The sequence below is a fragment of the Pseudorca crassidens genome, chromosome 1 (assembly GCF_039906515.1).
Source record: "Pseudorca crassidens isolate mPseCra1 chromosome 1, mPseCra1.hap1, whole genome shotgun sequence".
Classification (NCBI taxonomy): domain Eukaryota; kingdom Metazoa; phylum Chordata; class Mammalia; order Artiodactyla; family Delphinidae; genus Pseudorca; species Pseudorca crassidens.
In genome coordinates this window covers 34,003,066-34,023,026 of record NC_090296.1, presented here as the reverse complement: position 1 = coordinate 34,023,026, position 19,961 = coordinate 34,003,066, and the positions used below count along the sequence as shown (strand labels likewise).

The 19,961-nt window shown below is 51.7% G+C and overlaps 1 long non-coding RNA gene across 2 annotated transcripts in view; it reads right to left on the bottom strand.

The window, feature by feature from the left end:
• Positions 1–1,537, bottom strand: part of LOC137221983 (uncharacterized) — a 50,009-nt gene extending 48,472 nt beyond the window's left edge. Inside the window, exon 1 of one of the 2 annotated variants that reach the window (XR_010942233.1) lies at positions 1,308–1,537. This is a non-coding gene — a long non-coding RNA (uncharacterized lncRNA). The remainder of the gene's footprint in view (positions 1–1,307) is intronic. The other variant, XR_010942235.1, reaches the window with a different exon arrangement.
• Between the last annotated feature and the right edge of the window lie 18,424 nt (positions 1,538–19,961).

Sequence of the window (19,961 nt, the reverse complement as noted above, 5' to 3'; positions counted from 1 at the left end):
CTCAGTTTCCCCCTGCACACGTGTTGCACCGCATGGTAAACTAACTCCTTTTGCAGTATTGGGAGCGCTATCAGTACTGGCTCTTTATCCTAACGATCAGCTGTGAGCATCTAAGAGTTGCTATAGCTTTATAAATAAATCTCAATTTGTCAGGATAACCAGGTAAATACAAACCAGCCATCCCCCCGCCCTGTACCCTCATCGGTAGCGCATGTCTAAAAGGTATCCTGCCTGGCACAGCAATGCTGTTTTGTGCTCATCTGGCATGTGGCACAGATATCCCAAGGTGAGTGTCCCTGGGCCAGAAAAGTGAAAAAGGACAAAGCAACATGTCTGCTAGAGAGACTCAAAATCCTCTGAGCATTTTCAAGATGGAGACCGTTGCCACCACATCCAGACACCAGCTGTGTGTCGCTGCCGGGGAAGACCCTCCTCTGTGCTCTGTGCAAGGCCCTGGGTCCTGCAGGGTTCACAGCCAGGCCCCGTGGGCCGACACCCCTCACCCCGGTGGCTCCCTGGCTGGTGGGAAGGTGAGGCTGGGAGAAAGGCCAGAGTGTGCTTGGTTGACTGTGTTGAGCTCAGAGAGGGCTTCCCATTTGACTTGGCGAAGGAGAAAAGTTCTTTATTTCCCCCAGCCTCGGGGCCTGCCAGCCCCATGGCTGAGGGAGCAGGCTTCCCTCCCTTCCCTGACTTCCACACTGTGACTTGCAGAGTTCAGTGAAAAGTCCCATCCAGGACGGGCTGGGCTGGGTCTGCGTCGCGCCCGTGTGATCCCCAGAGCACGCTCGTTCTCCCCTCCAGCTCAGCCAGGCGCGCCTTTCCGGAGAACCTCCCGACCCGGCTTTTTTTCTTTCTTTCTTTTTTCCCCCTAAGACCAGAGCCCAGTTATTTACCCAAAGAAAACAGGGAAGTGACAAGGTAACAGAGTACACATGTTGTGAAAATATGCAGGCTGAGGCTGAAGAAAAGAAAACATTCTTCCATAAGTAGCTGCCTTGTTAATTCATTTTTTTCCCCCAGATTAGAACCAGCCATTTCTTGTGCTCCTTCAGGCACCATCTGTGGTTTCCTGACAGCTGCCTGCAAGGGGTGAGATTTGGCTTGAAAAATGGGCCATCGGTCATGCTTCAGGGGCAGGGCAGAAACCAAAATTCCCAGATTGCTCAAATTCACTGCTCCCTTTCTAGGGTGGAATGAAAGAGGGAGAGGTGGCGGGGAGAGGATTGTATAAACTCTGAGGCGTCACCTGATTTTCCATAAGACACGACAGCTCGGTAATGAACGGTCCTTGGGACCGGCTTTCTTACCTCCTCTGTAGCTTGTTTCCGACCCCTGGCAAGCCTGCGCTCTGCAGCCTTGAAGAGCAGCTACAGGCTGATTCTCGGCAATTAAAAATAATATTGGCCCTGATAGAGGACTCTTGGGTGCCCCCCCCCAACACACACACACACATACACACCCTTTTCATTCTGTGCCAAAGATCACTTTCCCAAACCTGTTCGGAACAGCTGGCTGTGTCCAAGGAGCGAGCTCCAGCCCTGCACACCCTGAGTGCACCAGGGAGTGGCCAGGGTTATTAATAGCATTTGCTCTGCCCCGTGTTTGGGGCAGAAAGGAGGGCGCCTTTTGGGGCCATCATCAGTATGGAGCCTGATTTTTCCTCTCTGGATCCTTCAAACCTCAGGGCTGACAGAGAATGGCTGAGACAGTCTGCAGACAGGCTCACCCGGCCAGTATCCCTCAGTACAAATCTTCATGCTTCTCATTTTTCCCCCCCCTCAATGTTCCCAGTCTCCTTTTCGGCCCGTGGGTGTTGGCCCACGGCTTAGCCTGGTTCCTTTCAGGAGAGGTCACACCGCAGAGGCCTGGGCGGCCCCTGTTAGCATTACTGTGACACTTTCTGTTAACGGGAGGCCTCTGGAGCTGGACGATCTGTCCCAGCATGGGGCAGGCCTATGTGAGAGAGTATGACCTGTTGCCTTTTCCCAGAGAGGAGGCTGGTGCAGGCCTGAGGTTGAGCTGGGGTCGAAGGAGCATCTTTACCTCTTACTTACGGCCATCGAGTTCGTCCGCTTCCCACCAGCAGAACCCAGCAGCCTTAACCTCAAGGCGGGTGGACATCCTACTGTCTCCCCACATGGCTTGCTGTGACCACAAGGCACCTTCGCAAGAGCCCAGGAGAGGGCTAGACTTCAGGCCTGGAATGGCCTTGCTTCTCAGGTTGCGTTCAAGCTGAAGTGGTAAACCTTGAGATGGAGGTGGATTGTGGGTCTGGGGATAAGGTTTGGCCTTCAGGTGAACCTCTCCCATTGAGAATGCTGGTGGGTAGAAGGTACTTCCCATCAGAGCCCATGACCTAGTTGGTGGAGGGAGTCTCAGAGCACCAGTATTTGGGGCCGAGGCTGGGCAAGGCCAGCCGTGCCCTCTAGTGAGCCTCCTTAACGTGGGTCGCCAGGTTCCCACTGGGGCAACATAGCCTCTCCCCACACTGGGCCAGGCTCCAGGCTCTAGCCTTAGGTGAAAGACTGTTTCCGACGATTGTTTTCAGATACTCTACATCCAGTGCGTGAAAACACAACAGTGACAGGAAAAATCCAGCACACACACGCACACACACAAAACACAAAAGTGGTCCCATCCCTCACTATGAGAAGGTCAGAGGACCCTTTTCTCATCTGAGTCCTTGATGTGCCTCCAAGGGAAGCAGTGCCTTTGAACTCGGCCGCGTCCACCGCAGGCCCAGCTGCGAGGGTGTGGACGGGGACCCAGACAGGACGAGCTGCCTTATCAGGGGCCAGTCTCAGGCCCTCCCGTGAGGACCGGGCTTCCTCCAGCACTAGGTGATTTAGAGCCATTTGTTCAATCATCCGAGGAGGCCAAGGAGGGCCCAGGGGCCACGGGGATCTGCCTCTAAGCCAGCGCCAGGCCCTTCTGTTCTGAGTTTCTACGCGGCCCCTCGAGAGCACACCTCACTGTGTTCTAATCCGGGGCAAGTCGCTCCCATGACTTTCTCACTTCTCCATTCGGGGCATCTTTAAAATGCCTCCCAGCAGTAGGAATGACTGCTGAGCCCCTGGGGGTGAAGAGCTGGCCGGAAATGAACTCCGTCAACATTCAGTTTTAAGAAGCAGCCTTGGGGCTCCTACGATTGTTGCCGAAGGTTTTTCTCTGGGTTCTAGTGAGGCTGATCCCCAGACCCCTCCTCCTACCTTGCGGATCTCTGCTTTCCTTTACCAGAATCTGAGATTGTGAGTGTGGGAGGGCTCTGATTGGCCACGGTGTCCAACATGCCTGTTCTAACAGATGACCATCCTGGGGTTTGAATTATCCCAGGATGGGATGTACACTACTTTGACGTCTGAGCCACTGTTTGAAAGTTTTTATCCTCGGGAAGTTTTTTCTCATAGTGGGGTGGAACCTGCCACTCTGTGACTTGGATCCATTGACCCAGTTTTATAATAATTCTTGAGAGCTGCGTGGCAGTATAGCCAGGTCTCCATCCCAGGCAGAGCAGGTACACAAAGAAGACTGACCCGCACCCCCTCCACCCCTGCTTCTCTCTACATCTCAGGCCTGATCATTAATATTTTGATTACATATTAGGCAGACTGACTCTTGCTTTCCCCCTAATGCATTTTCATTATGGGCTTATCATCTTCGTGTCAATATTATTTTTTAAGATCTTGCTGAAAAGATGCTATTTTCGGAGAATGCTCAGAGGAAGCAACTGCTCCCATGTGTGTATCACTCCATCCCGTTATCCTGATGGAGCTGGGAGAGTATCTGGACCTCTTCTCTCCAGGGGTGTTTCACCTCTCCTTTTCTGGTACCACTCTTGCTGAGGCAGGTGTATCTGTTTGCATCCCTTGGGCATGTTGGGGTGGAAAACGTGAGGACTACTTTTCCAGAACAAGGTAAGCTTGCTCCCTTCTCATGGTGCCAACCCCTCACATTTCCCTGGTTTTTGTCACCCGTCTCTCCTGGCTTCTCCTGCCCACCCCTCTCTACAGCTGATGAGAAGCTAACCTTACATAGCTTCTTCCTAGAATGTTAGCTCTGGGAGGGCAGGAAGGTTGTCTGTTTTCTCTGCTGCTTTGTCCTCAGAGTCTATTTGTTGAATGACTGACTGGTTCCCAAGGTGCAACTTGTAAAGAAAAACCACATCTTCATCTCTCAAACTCTGTACTAAGAATCCAGAGAATAAACAAGAAGGTGAATTTGGCCCATTGTTCACAGAACTGTCTTATTTATCATCCTTGTTAGACATTAGGAAAGCAATGTCAAGGCCATATTTCAAACAGCAAGAAAGCGGCGCAGCCAGGCCAGCCCTTCAAGCTTGAGCACCCCCTACCTCACATGTTATGTGAGACACTTCACTCATAATGTGATCTTGATCAATTTCTAGAAAATTCCTCCTCAAGGAGCCCTGTAGGATCTGCCCCACTGCCTTCAGATCAACCGCCCAATCTTCCATAGCTCTGCTCACAGATAGTCATGAGATCACAGCATACAACTACTGAGCTAGGAGAAACTCCTGCTAACTTGATGACTGGGAGAATGTTCTAGTCTCTCTTAATACTCATCAAACTCTGCTTCTACAGCTATAATTTTCATCACCAGAGTATGAAAAGGGTGTTGGCGCCTGGCTGGATGAAAGGACTGAGGCCCAGTGTTGTGATTATGGGCACCTCTCATTTCCCCTTTCTCTGTTTCCGCTGTTTCGTCATCAACAGGAGTCTGTTCGAGGCTTCTAGGGCTTGTCTTTGTTTCACCTGGGAAAGTCCCCACAGGGAGAGCTAAGATCTCCCGGGAGGAATGGCTGGAGGCCTGACCTCTGTCACCCGAATTGTTTGGACGAAGAAGGCCCCAGAGGGGTTAGGAGGGTGATCAATTGGGAACTTAAGGAGTAAAGACCTCGCTCTCCCTCTCCCCCCTCTGTTTATTGTGCTCAGAAGGGCAGCGGGGTCAGCGGCAGCAAACTGAAGGGCCAACTAGCCTCGCCTTGAAAGGGGCTCGTTTTGTGTTTCAGTAATGAGCGCTCTCTTTCTCCCCTTGGATGCCCTCAGATTTCACGAGTTCCAGGGAACCTGTCAACTGCTGTTTTCATTGTATGGGACTCACAGGGAATTTGGATATAGGGCAAGCTCATTTCAAAGAAAGCAGGGGGAAGAAAGTCCTGAATAGACGCAACGTGCTGTCATATGCAGATCACAGCCCCAGTTGCTAGGGGACACCTCTGCCCGCCCAGAGGGCAAGATGCTGAAGTCCTGTACTGACGTGGCTGCCTCCTTGGAGATGAGAACGCCGCTGCTGAAAGGGCCCAGCCAGCAGCCCGCACTGCCATGGGCTCCCGGGTTTGCCACGGAGCCCAGCTAAACAGCAGCTTGGATCCCAGCAGCCTCTGCCCCCCGCTGGCTGTGCAGTCACGGGTCTGTCACCCAGGAGCTGAGGGAGTAGGCCAAGTAACACTGCAAGAGTGAAGAGAGGCAAGTAGAAGGGGGCTCTCTTTAAAGGGCCACCAGGCCTCTGCTCACAGACGGGCCACGGGGCCTAGGGGGCATACCTGGGGCCTGATGTTAAAGACAGGTTTTCACCTCCTTTGTTTGCCAGCACTGGCAATAACATTCCTTTCCTGATGCGTTTGTTTTGTAGCTGACAGACATTGTTTTCTTTCCCCTGTTTACCTAGAGTGACCCAGAGTAACAGGCCTGGCGGAGCCCACAAGAGGGAAGAGCAAGCCTGCCCCGGTGGCCCCGGGCTCCCCGTACCCAGGTCCCTCTGCCCTGCAGCACCTTGTCCTGCACCCACCTGTGGGAAGAGAGAGTAGCCAAGGAGCTGTCCTGCCTGGAGCAGAGCCCAGGGCAGGACCTACAGGGGAGCCCAACATTAGGGGAGGGCCCATAATAAAGACTCTCTCCAAGGGGTCCTTCAACTGGAGGTCCTTCCAGTGAAGACATCTGGCAGAGTTCATGGTAGGACCTGAAAGAAACCAGGGGAGGGTACTGAGAGAAGTGTTTCTAACAACTGTTTACCGAACACCCTACTCCATTTAAAAGGGCAAAAGCATGGCCCTGTCATCAGGGAGTCTGAGTCTGGGGCCTGTGGCTAAGCCAGGAGGTGGAGCCAGTGCCCTTGGCAACGCGTTGTGACCTCCTTCTGACCCTCTTGTTTTCACTCCTGTGCCCACTTTTACCACAGCTAAGCTTCTCCCTATGAGGGTTGCCAAGATAAATACTTAAGTCCGGAACCCTGCCCTCGAACAGGCTTTATATCTAGTGAGAGGGTAACTTTTGCAGACATGGAACTGTCATGCAAGGTGCTTTGTAAGGCTGAAAGCTCTGTGCAAACGTAAGACAAAATGACCCTTCCAGGAGGAAGCTCGCACGTTGGTAGAGGTGAAAGGCAGGGATGGTTCAAGAGCAGTAAGCTTCCCTGACTGGCTGGAGCACAGGACAGGGGATCTCGTGAACTAAGGCTAGAGCAACAGGCTGAGGGCCACACATGCTGCAACCCTGGGCTTGGCCGTGTGGAACAGAGAGCGAGTCTGCATGGTTAGTGTGTTCGTTTTCCATTGCTGCTCTAACACATTGCCACAAATTTAGTGGCTTCCACCATACAAATTCATTATCTTACAATGCTGGAGCTCAGATGTCTGACATGGGTCTCACCGGGCCAAGATCAGGGTATTGTCAGGGTGGTGTTCCTCTCTGGAGGCTCCAGGGGCAGCTCCGTTTCCTTGCCTTTTCCAGCTTCTAGAGGCTGCTCACATTCCTCGGCTTCTGGCTGCTTCCTCCGTCTGCAAAGCCAGCAATGGAAAGTCGAGTCTGTCTCACATCTCATCTCTCTGACCTCCTCTTCTGCCTCCCTCTCCCACTACATTGGGCCCACCTGGATAATCCAGGACAATAATCCTATTTTTAAGGCCAACCAATTAATTACCTTAAGTCCCCTTTGCCTTGGAAGGTAACACATTCATAGGTTCCAAGAATTAGGACACGGACATCCCCAGGGGGCCTTTATTCTGCCATTTGGGTTAGTCGGTTGGTTGTTCATTGGTCAATTACCGGTTGTTTGGTTCGTTGGTTGGTTTTTAGCTGGTTGTTTTTTGAGACTCTCCTTCCAACCTCCCACCCTCCACCCTCACCCAAGAGCTGGATAATCACATTTATTAGAGGAAGGGAAAAACAAGAGTGAGCAGTCTCTAAGGGGAAGAAGGGGGGCAGACACGGGAAGCAAACATCAATTCCATCTCATTGCCTGTCAGACTGACTCTATAAAGCACAATCCCAAGAACGAGACAGCATACCATTCTGGAGGATTTTGTTAGCCCACACACCCCCTCAGACCCCGCTGCATAGCTGGGTCATGTTCCATACAAAAATTTGGCCTCAAGTCCTTGGTTTCTGTCCTGTGTCCTCTGGCTTAGAAGCAGAGATGTTTGTAACACATTTCAAAATATCTGGTCAACCATTTGAGATAGTATTTCTAATCCAAATACGCTAGTGGGTTTCACTAAGTGTCTAGTGGTCCCCTGGAGCCTCTCAATCCTGCAGTGGTTTTCAGTCTGTCTCCCATGCATCAGCCCCAGCCCTGCCTCATGAACCCTGCCCAGCTGCCTCCAGGACTTCCCAGCTTGCAAGCTGGACTGTGTCAGCAGCAGCTCTGCTTCCTACCTTGTTGGAAGCTGAAGCTTACTCTTGAGCTGTCCTTGCAGCTGGGTAGTTCCTCAGTTGGACGTCTTGAAGAGCCCCTTCGTTATGATCTACCAGGAACCCAACTCCTTATTTCCCAGTTTCCTTGCCTGGAGCTCATGATCCCAGTTAGGCACCCAGATAACTCCTGGGATTCCCTCCACTGCCCACGGTTACGTCTGTTACGTGGCCCATGGAGCTGGGCTGTCCACTCATCCTTGACTCACTGTTTGTCCTGACCTCCCAGTGAGTCCTGGCTTCGAAGACTGTCCTTCCAGTTGGTGACTTCAACCTTGATACCCCTTTGCCCCTGAAGACCTTGACTTCCCATCTCCGAACTGCCTGTGTTCCACTAACAGCAGCAGCAGCGTAATAATGGCTGATGGAGCGCTGACTGCGTGCCAGGCACTGTGCACGTATTACCTCATTTAATCTTCACAGCAACCCTAGAAAGAACCCTGTGAAGAATAGGTACTAGTCCATCTCACAGGTGAGGAGACAGAAGCACAGAGAGATTAAATATCAATAGCTCACCCAAAGTGATATAGGTCCCATGAGATGGAGTCAGGATTCAAACCCAGGGCGTGGAGCGCCGTCATCCCTCACCTGGATTACTGCTATAGTCACCCTCTTTCCACTTTACTCTGCTTACCGTCCACTCCCAACAACCAGGGTGATCCATGTACATGAGATCATGTCCCCCCCTCGTCTCAGAACCTTCCAGTGGCTCCCATCTTACTCAGGAAAAGCCAGAGGCTCAGAGAGCCCTACAGGCCCACATGATCTAACCCTCCTTCTCTGCCCACACCTCCTGCCCTCTCCCCATCCCTCTCTCTTCCTCTCCAGCCACACTGGACTCCTTGCTATTCCTCAAGGAAGCCAGGCTCTTGCCTGCCTCAGGGCTCTTGTCCTTGCTAGTCCTTCCCCCTGGTTGCTCTCCCGGGTCTCCGTATCTTGGCTCATTCCTTTCTCAAGGGAACAATGTACATAAGGAGTAGAAACACCCTATCATCTTTGCTGGCATCCGTCTCCAAAGACTCCCTATCCCCCTGACATGGCTTATTTTTCTCCATAAAATTGTCTCCAAATAACACATGAGATATGTATCTGTTGTTTATTATCTGTCTCTCCCACTGGGAGCAAAGCTCCAGCGTGTACTTGTGGAATGAACGGGTGAAGCCCCAGGACTCCCCTGAAGACCCTGATGTTCAAGGGGGCTCCAGCCACCATCCAGATTCCAGGTCCCAACCTCTGCCCATTCCTGGGCCACCAGGTGGAAGGCCTTCCATTCAGCTCACAGATGAAGATGTAACTTCATTCCGGGGCTCAGTTCCCGCCACAAAACCTGGCAAACGAACATGCGGCATGTATTTTTGGGCTACGATCAATTTTCCATTCTCAGTGACTGCTGGGGTTTTCTGTTGGTGGGGGGGGGGGGGTAGGCGGGGCAGGGTACTCACTCACGTGTTGAAGGGAATCCAGAGCTCTTTCCCCTACCCTCACCCTGACTCCAACAAGCCAGGGTTGACCAGCAGCTACATCTTCACCGATACCACCTCTGGCCACGTGTGTCTAGCTCTCAGCCCTCAGAACCTTGGCCCACCTACTGAACATTATTTAAAATAATAAAATTGAGGGCTTCCCTGGTGGCGCAGTGGTTGAGAGTCCGCCTGCCGATGCAGGGGACACGGGTTCGTGCCCCGGTCCGGGAAGATCCCACATGCCGCGGAGCGGCTGGGCCCGTGAGCCATGGCCGCTGAGCCTGCGCGTCCAGAGCCTGTGCTCCGCAACGGGAGGGGCCACAACAGTGAGAGGCCCGCGTACCGCAAAAAAAAAAAACAAAAAAAAAACAAAACAAACAAACAAACAAAAAAATAATAAAATTGAAAAATCATTGTTGATCTCTTCCCAGAGACAGCTCCTGTCCTCCCACCTGGTACTTGAGCAGCCTGTGTAGGTGGCACCCAGAGGGCTGCCTGAGTGAGTCCGGGGCCCTGGGGCCTCCGGGTTGAATCCACCAGGCCCGCCCTAATGAGAGCCTGGTCAGTGAATACCAGGCTGAGAAACAGGAATGTGTTACTGAAACAGCCCTGTGGTTTGAGAGTCCCGCAGGAACAGGTTCTGAGCCTGTGTCCCCCATCACTGTTCTCCAACAGAGAGTAGTTTATTTTCATCTTAGTTTTTTATGGCTAGTAGCATAGCAGCACCTGTGGTAACCTCATTAGTCCTCTCCAGAGCTCCTTGGAGGGAGGCGAAAGCCTGCCAATTGAGCCAGGGGTTTTTTGTCTCAGGCTGCCGGGTGTGGGGGGATTGGGGAAACGGGCCAACGGGTGAAAGAGGCAGGGGCGGGTGAGTGACGCCTTCTTGTCCAAATCCGCTGTGAGGTTCTAGGGAAGAAAAATGTGTCTTTGTTTTTCTGATTGCCTTAATAAGTCTTTAACTAAAAAGACCTTCACTTCGAAAAAGTTTCTCAGGAATGACTAGTTCTCTAATGGGAAGCCGTGGGGATGGGCCTAGACGACAAGTGATGCCATTTACTGGGCGTCTGCTTGGAGACAGGCATCGAGGCAAGGTGTCCTGATGCCTCTCCTTACCGGGAGCTGCTTGGCCAAGGGTATGCGGTCAAAACTACTGAGTCAGCAACCCTCTGAGGATGTGGTTTTTATCTCCAATTGGAAAATGAAGGAATTGAGTCTGAGGAGTTACACGACTTGCCCAAGTTCATGTAGCTTCTGAATAGTGGGGCCAGAACCCAGACTCAGGTCTGTCTGACTCCAAAGCTTATGTAACAAGCCTCCGCTCCTGGCTCCCTGGAGTTCACCAGATTCCAGGCTGAGAGTCTATAAAAGCTTGGGGTCCAGCTGATTCGGAGAGAAATGAGCTCAGTGGGTGCTTCTTTGGGTCTTGGGCCCCATTTGGTGAGTTGAAATTGACGGTCGAATCCCCACCCTCAGCCTGGTAGATTCCAGAACACAGATTCTGTCCCTCTCACTATAACCTCCCTCCCCACTTCCCCACACACACACCCTTGGTGAGCTGGGACTGTCCCAAAGAGGAGGGCTCAGCAACTGCCGGGGCCTTCCACCCTGCTCATTCTAGAAACTTCTAGAAACCAGCAGCCACCCCTGCGCCCGGGCTGTTTGCCCAACAGGCAGCCAGTTCCATCCTCTGTGGATCTCCAGGCTTTGGAGAACGAGATGTGAAGACGTTTGCGGGAGGGTTGAGGATGCATAAGCGTAAAATCCTCGTCTTAAGGCAAGTCTCTTGGCATCCTTCCCATGGCACCTGGTGATGAGGAAGGAGTCTTACTTTAGGGACAGAGACACTAAAGCAACGGGCATGACTAGCCCTGAGGGACACACTCTCAGGGAACAAACCAGGCCTTGGTATTGGAGCTTAGAGCTTCGAGGTTCGGAGACGTACTTGTCTCTTAACAAGTAGACCAGTAGTACTCCTCTGAACTCTATTGTTGCATTGGCTGCATTGGAGGCGAGATCTGGTTTGGACTTGATTTGGCACAAGGGCACGATGTAAGGTCAGCAAGGGGTCAGCGATGGGTCTGAGCTGGATGATCTCTGCCTCTTGATTCAGAATCCATGCTCTCTTCTGAGCTCACCACTGCCTCGGTACAGCAGATCCCAGCATGCAGACATTTCAAGAGCAAGAGAAAATGTTTAATTTTCTCTTATTTAGAAACAAACCTGGATGAAAGAGGAATCAACAGGGCCATTCTGCTTGTGATTTGCTGAGATTCCCTGGAAAGCAAGCTTAAGAGGCCAGAGCCTATGTCAGAGCAGGAGAGACCAATGCCCTCTCCAAGATGTGTACAAACAGAAGGTGCTTAAGAGCTGGCAGGGAGTTATGGGGAGGGAAGCAGAATTTCCAGTTTGGTTCCAAGTCTTTTCAGGCCTTGACCTTTAACCTAAAAGCCAGAGAACCAAACTGATTTCCATGATGCCTCTAACTCCAGAGGAGACCCACGGGACCAGCAGAGAGGGGGGCAATGCTAGCTTAGCACGTCCAGGGTCACGGGATCCCAAGAAACTGGCCTCCCCTACGCAGTATAACTAAAGCAAATCCCCTGGTCCCTCCTCATCCCAAGATCTTATCATGACCTTGTCCGTGATTTTAATCATTTTGAAGATGAAGGCCTGGCCTCAGAAAGGAATAACCAAAGATGAATCCTCTCGCCTTTAGTCTAAATGTTTCCACCGTGAAATGTAAAGTTATTATTCTTGTGATATTTATTCACTGTTCCTCTGATTTTTACTTAAAAAGAATAACAAATTTGAATCCCAGGCTGGTCATTGCCATTAGGTTCTAAATCTCAGGTCACGAGCCAGGGTTCCTACCTCTCACTCTTCACACCTTCCTGACACCTCAGCCCAGATCCCACTCTGCAGCTTCCACCTACCTGGACCTAGTCTTAGCCCTTCTGCCCATCAGCCATTCCTTCCCTGCTCCAGGCTTAGGTTTCCTCTCAAAATGAAATGGGGGAGGCTGGTCCCGGGCTGCGCCTCTAAAAAGAGTGTTGGGCAGCCCCTCTCTGGCCCCCTGCGGCTGAGGTCAGCCTCTTCGCTAATACAGGGACCAGGCCAGCCCTTGTGCCTGCCTTTCCGGCTCTGTGCTTTGGACAGTCTCCTTGCCTTCCTCCCTTTATTATCTCACTTGAAGACAAAAATGTGTCCTTGCCAAGAGTCAGGTTCTCCCAAGGTGCATTTCTCTCAGTAAGGGAGCTGCTCCCCATTTCATAAAAATAAATCTCCTCCTTGTTTTACCTTCAGTATAGCCATTTCTAGAAACCGGACTCGTGTCTTAGAGGGACTGTGTGTTGTCCTTGCTTTTTCTGAAATCTATCCTCCAGTCGTTACGTGGATAGGCCTGGATATAGACAGAGTATCCTAAGATCATGAGTGATCCTTACAACCCTAACAGTTACCTTTATTGAATGTCATTTGCAGGCTCAGTGCTAACTAAGCTCCTTGGTGATAGTACAGCTCAGTAACTTGCCCAAGGTGCGCCTGGGTGAGCCTGACTGCAGAGTCCACTCCCTGAGCCACCACACTGAACGGTTCCTCTCTGCCTTTTCTCATCTGCCTGGACCCCTCCCTACAGCACCCACCCACCCAAGCATGGCCAGCTTCTTGGGATCTACTTCATTAGACATTGCTTGGCCTATACCTCTGGTTGACAAGGCCCCACAGCTTGTCGCCAGCGCACGGTCATCTCCACCCAAAGTCTCCTACCTGTGTAGCCTGGCTTTCATGCCCTCACAGGCTCTCCCACTGTGTACACCTCAAATCTCATTGGGACACCAAGACCTGCCCATCTCCCTGAACACCTCCTCCAGGTCCAATAGAACAGGTGTGCAATCCATTTGGAGCCATCACTCACTCCCAAGCCTGTTCTTGATTTAGAAAATCTGTACCCAAAAAAGGAACCAGACTTTGCTGTGGGTGACCTAACTTGCCACCGAATCCTGGGCGTGTCTCTTCAGTACTGCAGAAAAGGACCTGGGGGCTTCACCCTCGGACCTCTTTTCTTCTCTGTCTTCATTCACTCCCTAAAAGATCTCATGTTGGGGCTTCCCTGGTGGCGCAGTGGTTGAGAGTCCGCCTGCCGATGCAGGGGACACGGGTTCGTGCCCCGGTCTGGGAGGATCCCACATGCCGCGGAGCGGCTGGGCCCGTGAGCCATGGCCGCTGAGCCTGCACGTCCGGAGCCTGTGCTCCGCAATGGGAGAGGCCACAACAGTGAGAGGTCCGTGTACCACAAAAAAAAAAAAAAAGATCTCATGTTGTCTCCTAGCTTTGTATGACATGCATCTGCTGACAGCTCCCGAAATGAGTCTCTGGCCTGGACCTCTCCCCTAGATTCCAGAATTGCATAGCCAACTGCCTACTTGACATCTCCACTGGGATATAGCTCTTGGGCATGTTCAGATGAAAATATCCAGAATCAAACTCCTGATTCTCATCATCCCCACAACATGCTCCTCCTCCAGTCTCCTCATATCTATAAAAGGTAACTCCATCCTTCCAATTTTTCAGGCCAAATGTTTTCGAGTCCTTCTTGCCTCCTCTGGGAATTTCACACCCCACATCTAAGGCATCAGCAAATCCCATTGGCAATTCCTTCCAAATAAACCCAGGATCCAACCATTTCTTACCACCTCGATTGCTGCTTTATTGGTCAAAGCTACCATCATCTCTTGCCTAGATTATGACAAAAGCTTCATGCTGGTCTCTGCTTCCAGCCTCCCATGCCTCCCTTCAAACTCTTCTCATCACTGCAGCCAGAGTGATTGTTTTAAAACATAAACCGATCATGTCACATCTCTGCTCAAAGCGTTCCGGGGGCTCCCAGCCTCACTGAGAGTGAAGACCAGTGTGCTTAAAGTGGCCTGCAAGGACACTTGATAGGGCCTTACTCCCCAACACCCCCCCCAACACCGCCCTGGCTCCTCTAGCTTTTGCTCTCTGCCCTGGAATGCTAGCCTCTGTGCTTTTCCTCCAACACAATGGGCATGATCCCACCTCAGGACCCTTCTCCTTGCTGATCCCTCTGCCTGGAATGCTTTATCCCCTAAATCTTCGCTAGTTCCTCACTTCAGGTTTCCAAAATATCGTCTTATCAGAAAAGGCTTCTGTCATCTCCCTGTAGAAAAGAGCAAACTCGTCACGCCCAAACACTCTCTACCCCCCTCCCTGCTGTATTTTTCTCTATAGCACTATTGTCACCAGGTAGATGGTGTTTGTTTATTAATCGTCTCCCCCTCAACACACACACACACACACACACACACACACACACACACACAAGAATAAGGTCAGGGACTTTGTCTATTTTCTCCAAACCTACATCCCCAACACTTCGAATAGTGCCTTCCATGTAGTGGGTGCTCCGTAAGTATTTAATAAATGAATGAATGACATGTCCTCCGGGGTAGGTTCAAAGCTGAGGGAATGTTGGGTGTGTCTTCTGCTTTGTGGGATTTCAAGCTGGCCCAGTGGGTCATTTCCATCAGGCAAACTCCTAAAAAGCACACTGACATTCCTGATGCGGTGGTGTGTGTCTGTGTGTCGTTGACACGTTGTCAGACACATTGCTGCCCACGCAGCAAAATGTGGCCACAGCTGTTGGAACTCTTTGCTAATGGAAGCGAAAGCGAAAATGAATAATGTTCCTCCCCATAGAGAGTGTGACATGGTAGCCTTCATAGGGGTTTCAGAACCTACCAGTCCCCCTCACACATGACCTACTACACAATTAGTTAAAAACAAACAGAGCATCACATCTGAGCCCCAGGTTTTGAATGTCTTTTGATAACAGCTCTCCTTGAAAAATATATCAATTTGTAGGGAAAGGTCCTTGATAATGAACTTCCAAGGCGAAGATGGAAGGAGTAGGTCACAGGACCAAAATCCAGAAGGGAGTTCAGGGAAGGTGGCCTGGATTTAGACATTGTACCCAACACATATACCTTCCAACGCATGGCAGATCAAGGGGTGATGAAAGAAAGGAGGAGAGGAGAGTGCACTGGAGGAATGGCTAGTAGATTTGTGTGTTACCCTCTCCAAGACCTAGCTCTTGGGAAGTCTTGGGATACTCAGTGGTCTGGGTTGCAGGCTTAGCTTCTCTCCAGCGAGACCACCCCCAATTTCCCTTTGTACCCCTGGCCTCGCTCGCCTCAAAAATTCAAGGATCTGAAGGCAAGTCACTTCAGAGCCTCTCGAACAAGGAAGCAGCCCCTAGTCTTCTGCTTCAAGATCTTTCTCCAGCTGCTTCCGAGCTGCCAAGCTCCCCCTATGCCTCACTGTGGCTACCACCCTTGGAGATATAGTCCCCCTGCCAGAGTGGGCCAGAGGAGGGACCTCTTACCTCGGCACTTGAGCTTCTCAGACAATGAACCAAGGCAGCTCAGAGATTTCTTTTCTTCCGGGAGCACAAGGACATAAGCAGGTCCAGTAGATCAAAGACACGGCACTGGCCTGGGCTTCTCTTTGACTGAGTCCTGGGAGCCCGGCTGAGGGTTTGTGTTTCAGGGTAGCATTGGCAGATTTCGCAAATGAAAATAGAAAACACCCATTGAAATTTGAATTTCAGGTAAACAGTAATGACTTTTTTAGTTTAAAAGTATGTTCCGTAAAATATTGGGGATATACTTATGCTGAAAAATCATCCCTTGTTTTCTGGAATGCCAGTTGTATTTGGCATCCTTTATTTTATCTGGTAACCCTATCTGCACTGTTCCTAAACACACCAGCCATGCCCCCATCAGCCTGGACAGGGCTGGGCCTGCTGCATAGGATGCAACCCCTGACCCCAATTCCTGTTCCCTACAGTCATCCCTTTCAAGGGGGGCTGGCTGGCCTCTGTCAGAGCAGCCAGGAAAGAAAATGCGTGTTGTACACGTGAAACGTATATAATGTTATACATCAATGTGATCTCAATTTATAAATGAATGAATGCATGAACAAAATCAAAGAAGAAGAAAACACAAGGGAGAAACCGCTCATGGCATTGTGCCCCCCACAGTCAAGGGCACAGGGATCTGTGAAGGACCTTGTTAAGATAATCTCCCCAGTAGGAGGAGGCAGCTTGCGAGGGGGTGGCGACAGGGAGTGGAAGCGGGAGAGAGGGAAAGGACCCAGCAGGGCCAGCATGGAGCTTTGAAGGGGGTTTCTGAAAGGTACCACCCTGGGAGGCACTGATTTCCAACAGAGCAGCTGACTACCCTGCCCTCCCTGAGGCCACTGCTGGCTCCCACTATCCTAGGACAAACAGGGCCTGAGCTCCAGGACCCTCTCATTTCCCCCTTTTGACTCATCCCCTCTCCATTCTCAGCCCCCTCAGTGTTCTGGAAGGTGGTGGACATGGACACTGAGTGGACAATTCTGAACATGGTGGAGGCCCCGTCGCTCTGCCCAACAGCCTCATGTCCCACTCAAAGACCAGCTGTGGTCTGCCTTGGATGTAGTGGTCAGCACACGTTGGTCTCCCAGGCTCAAATCCCCATCCCTGCCTCGACCTAGCTGTGTGACCTTGGAATACTTAGCGCTCTGCCCATCTGTTTCCATCTGCAAATGGGGACTCTTGTCAGGATAAAATGAATTAATATGCAGGAAGCACGGTGACTGGCATGGAGAAGACACTGTTACATCCAGGGTTTGCTTTCCATCCCTGCTGCTCCTGAAGGGCCCCTTCAATCATCCCCGCTGATTCTGTTCTTGGTTCTCGCCCTCTCGAGCCCCCTGCCGCCATTGCCACGCACCTCCCGCTGTCTTCTCTCATGGTATCCATGATGCTCACCCTGCCACGTTGCTTCTCCCCTGTTGACATCTCTGCATCCTTCTTACAGTCCTTTGCCTCCCTCGGTCCCTTCTAACCCAAGGTTCTTTCTAGGTGTGGCTGTGTTCTCATCTCTCGATCTCCTTCCCTTGGAGATCTCCGGCAACAGATGGGAATGCTGAGAGGGTCTAGCCTTGGATACACACAGACTAGTTCTACGAGGGCCACCACTGCTGTGTTTCCATGGTTATCTCTGGAGATGGGCGTCTTGGCCTCAGAAAGGTGAGGGAGCTTTTGTGTTTCACTTTCTACCCTTCTGGAGGATAGTTAATCCTTTCCATGAGCATTAGTTATTTTTCTAATAGTAATTGCAACTACAATGTGGTTTTCTTTAGAGGAGAAGAGATGGATGTCTTTTGACCTGGCTCCCAGGCCCTTCTTTATCGAGTAGCCTGTTTTTAGGATGGGGTGGGGGAAGGCCATTCAGAGTGCAACAAACGATCTGAGCAAAGGCACAGAGTAGGAGACTCAGAAGGGACTAAGAGGCTTTGGTGCCTATAAACAGATTTCAGGCCCCACTAACGGAGGCAGAGCACATGGGGGAGCAGGCATTAGGGCAAGCCAAGGAGGTCATCCAGGCTCTCTCAAAATCACCCAGGGGCCCACTCTGCCTCCCTGTAGGGGAGGCCCTGCATGCCCACACAGGATCCCTAGCTAAATGGGTGGTCAAGGCCAGAGGGACACACCTGGGAGAGTGGGGGGCTCATGGTGGGCTGAGACTGTGTCACTGTGCCTCCTGAGACTGACTGCAGGGAGGTGGGTGATTCACCAAGGCCTGGTGTCCATTGGGTTTCCCCATCAGGCTTGCCTAGGGCACCTGCACACCTGCCAGGAGGGGATGAGCTCTTCTGAGACCTGATGACCTTTAATAGCCTCGTAAGTTGGAGGATAGGCTATAAAATGGGTTAGGAGATGTATACCCACCCCTTAACGTTTGGAGATCCAGACAAGAGTACAACAGAGGCCAGCTCCCACATCAAGCTAACAAACTATTAAACAGAATACATTCTCTTCTCTTTACCTTGACAAATACACTTTCATGACATCCTTAAGGCCAAGTTTGAATTTAGAATTTGTGGAGTCCTTGGAGTTCCCCGCTGTAATGTGGTGGCCTAAGCAGAGGCAGCCCTGGGCTGGCTTCATTCCCCGGCTCCATCAGGCACGAGGAAGGGCCCTGAGCCCAAGTACGTGGACATTCAGCCCACATGTCCAAGCTCCAGATCCACACACGCCCCCCAAACCCACCCCGTGGTCACCCCTGAGGCCCACAGGTATGCACACCACGGCACACCTTGTTGGCAGGACAGACTTAGGTTAGAGGTCCACGCTGGCCGTGGGATTAAGCTCAGGGAATTGGGCAGGAAACTCCAGGGTCCATGTCCTGAAGCAAAGACTGGCAACGGGGCCTGTGTGGGCTTTTGGGGATGTGTCCCTTTAACACATGGATGCCTGGCTCATGGCTGGTGGACTGTGGCTGGAGGAGAGCAAGCAGACCCCTAACTTGTGGGACATAGCAAGAGACACTCTTGTCCCTGGATGGGGGCCAGTGCCCACTAGGGGTGAGGGTAGCCACCCTCAGATGGCTAGAAGGAGCCTCAGATGTTTCCTAGAAGAGGACTCCGTGTGCCCAGGCGCCTCCCTGTCCTGGGCTGGGCATCTGCCCAAGACCTCGTGCCTTGGGGTCATTCCGGTGTCACCGTCTCATGCCCCCGACACAGTGGGGAGCTTGTTTCCCTCCTCTTACACTCCCTAACTCTAATCCCCAACAGCCTGTGCCACTTGGCTGGCCTCCTTGGCAGAAAGGTGACCAAAGGACGTCTCTCTGCAGCGTCAGATCCCGCAGACAGAACCCAAAGCCTCCTTGGGGCCGTATGAGCCAATGACCGAGGGTCCTGACCTCCAGTGACGGACCCTAGTGTCCTCTCGCCTCCTACTGCTGGGGTGTCGGTGGAGTCACTCAAAGCAGGTTCACTGATGAGAGAGAAGCAGGAGCCGTCACACCGCTTAGAGCGAGCCTCCTTTCTCCTCTCCTGCACTCATGCTGCCCCTGCACTGCCTGGACCAGCCGTCTCCCTGAAGCCTTACCTTCTGATGTTTCTCAGCATCTACCTCGAGTCCAGCCAGCTCACCTTCCTCCCCTGGCTCCTCCCCTTCTCCCAACTTCTGCTCATCTACCCCCGGCTCATCAGCTCTCTCCGGTCCAAATCCCTTTCATTCTTCAAGGTACACTTTAAATTTCACCTCCATGAAAGGTTCCCAGTACTTCCATGAATCCTTCTCCTGGTTTATCACCTGCGTTGTTTACCATCTGGACCCCATATGTGGCCCATGAATTATATTCACGTAGTACTTCATACCGTGTGGCATTAGTATTCGTTCCTTGTTCCACAGAAATCATGGGATTAGAAGAGATCTTAAAGACCATCTCACCCAACCCTCGTTCTTTGAAGATGAGGAAACTAAGAGAGAAAGGTTTCATAACTTACCCAGGCTGAAACGGCTAAAATTACACTAAAACTACACTCAACTCTCTTAACCCTACACAGGACTTCCCCACAACCACCTGCTGCCCCTCTACGTGGAATTTTGTGTCGCCCACAGGATGGGGCTGTCGTGAGGGGCAATCATGTGATCCAGCCATCAGCTGGGCAGATGGTGCCGCCCCTTTACTGGCAGGACAGAACCCAGAACGGCAGCAGCCCACCTCTGTAGACCCCGTGTTTGTCAAGTTCCTTGCTATCCATTTTAATAACTGCCCAGCAAAAAAAAAAAAAAAAGAGAGAGAGATTACCAGAGGTCACCCAGATTTTCTCAGACCCGCTCTGATTTCCTGCTGTATCCCCTTTAATTCAAAAAGAATAAGCCCGATTCCTACTCCACCATGGCACAGGGCCAGCCCCTCCTGCTGTCACTCCCCAT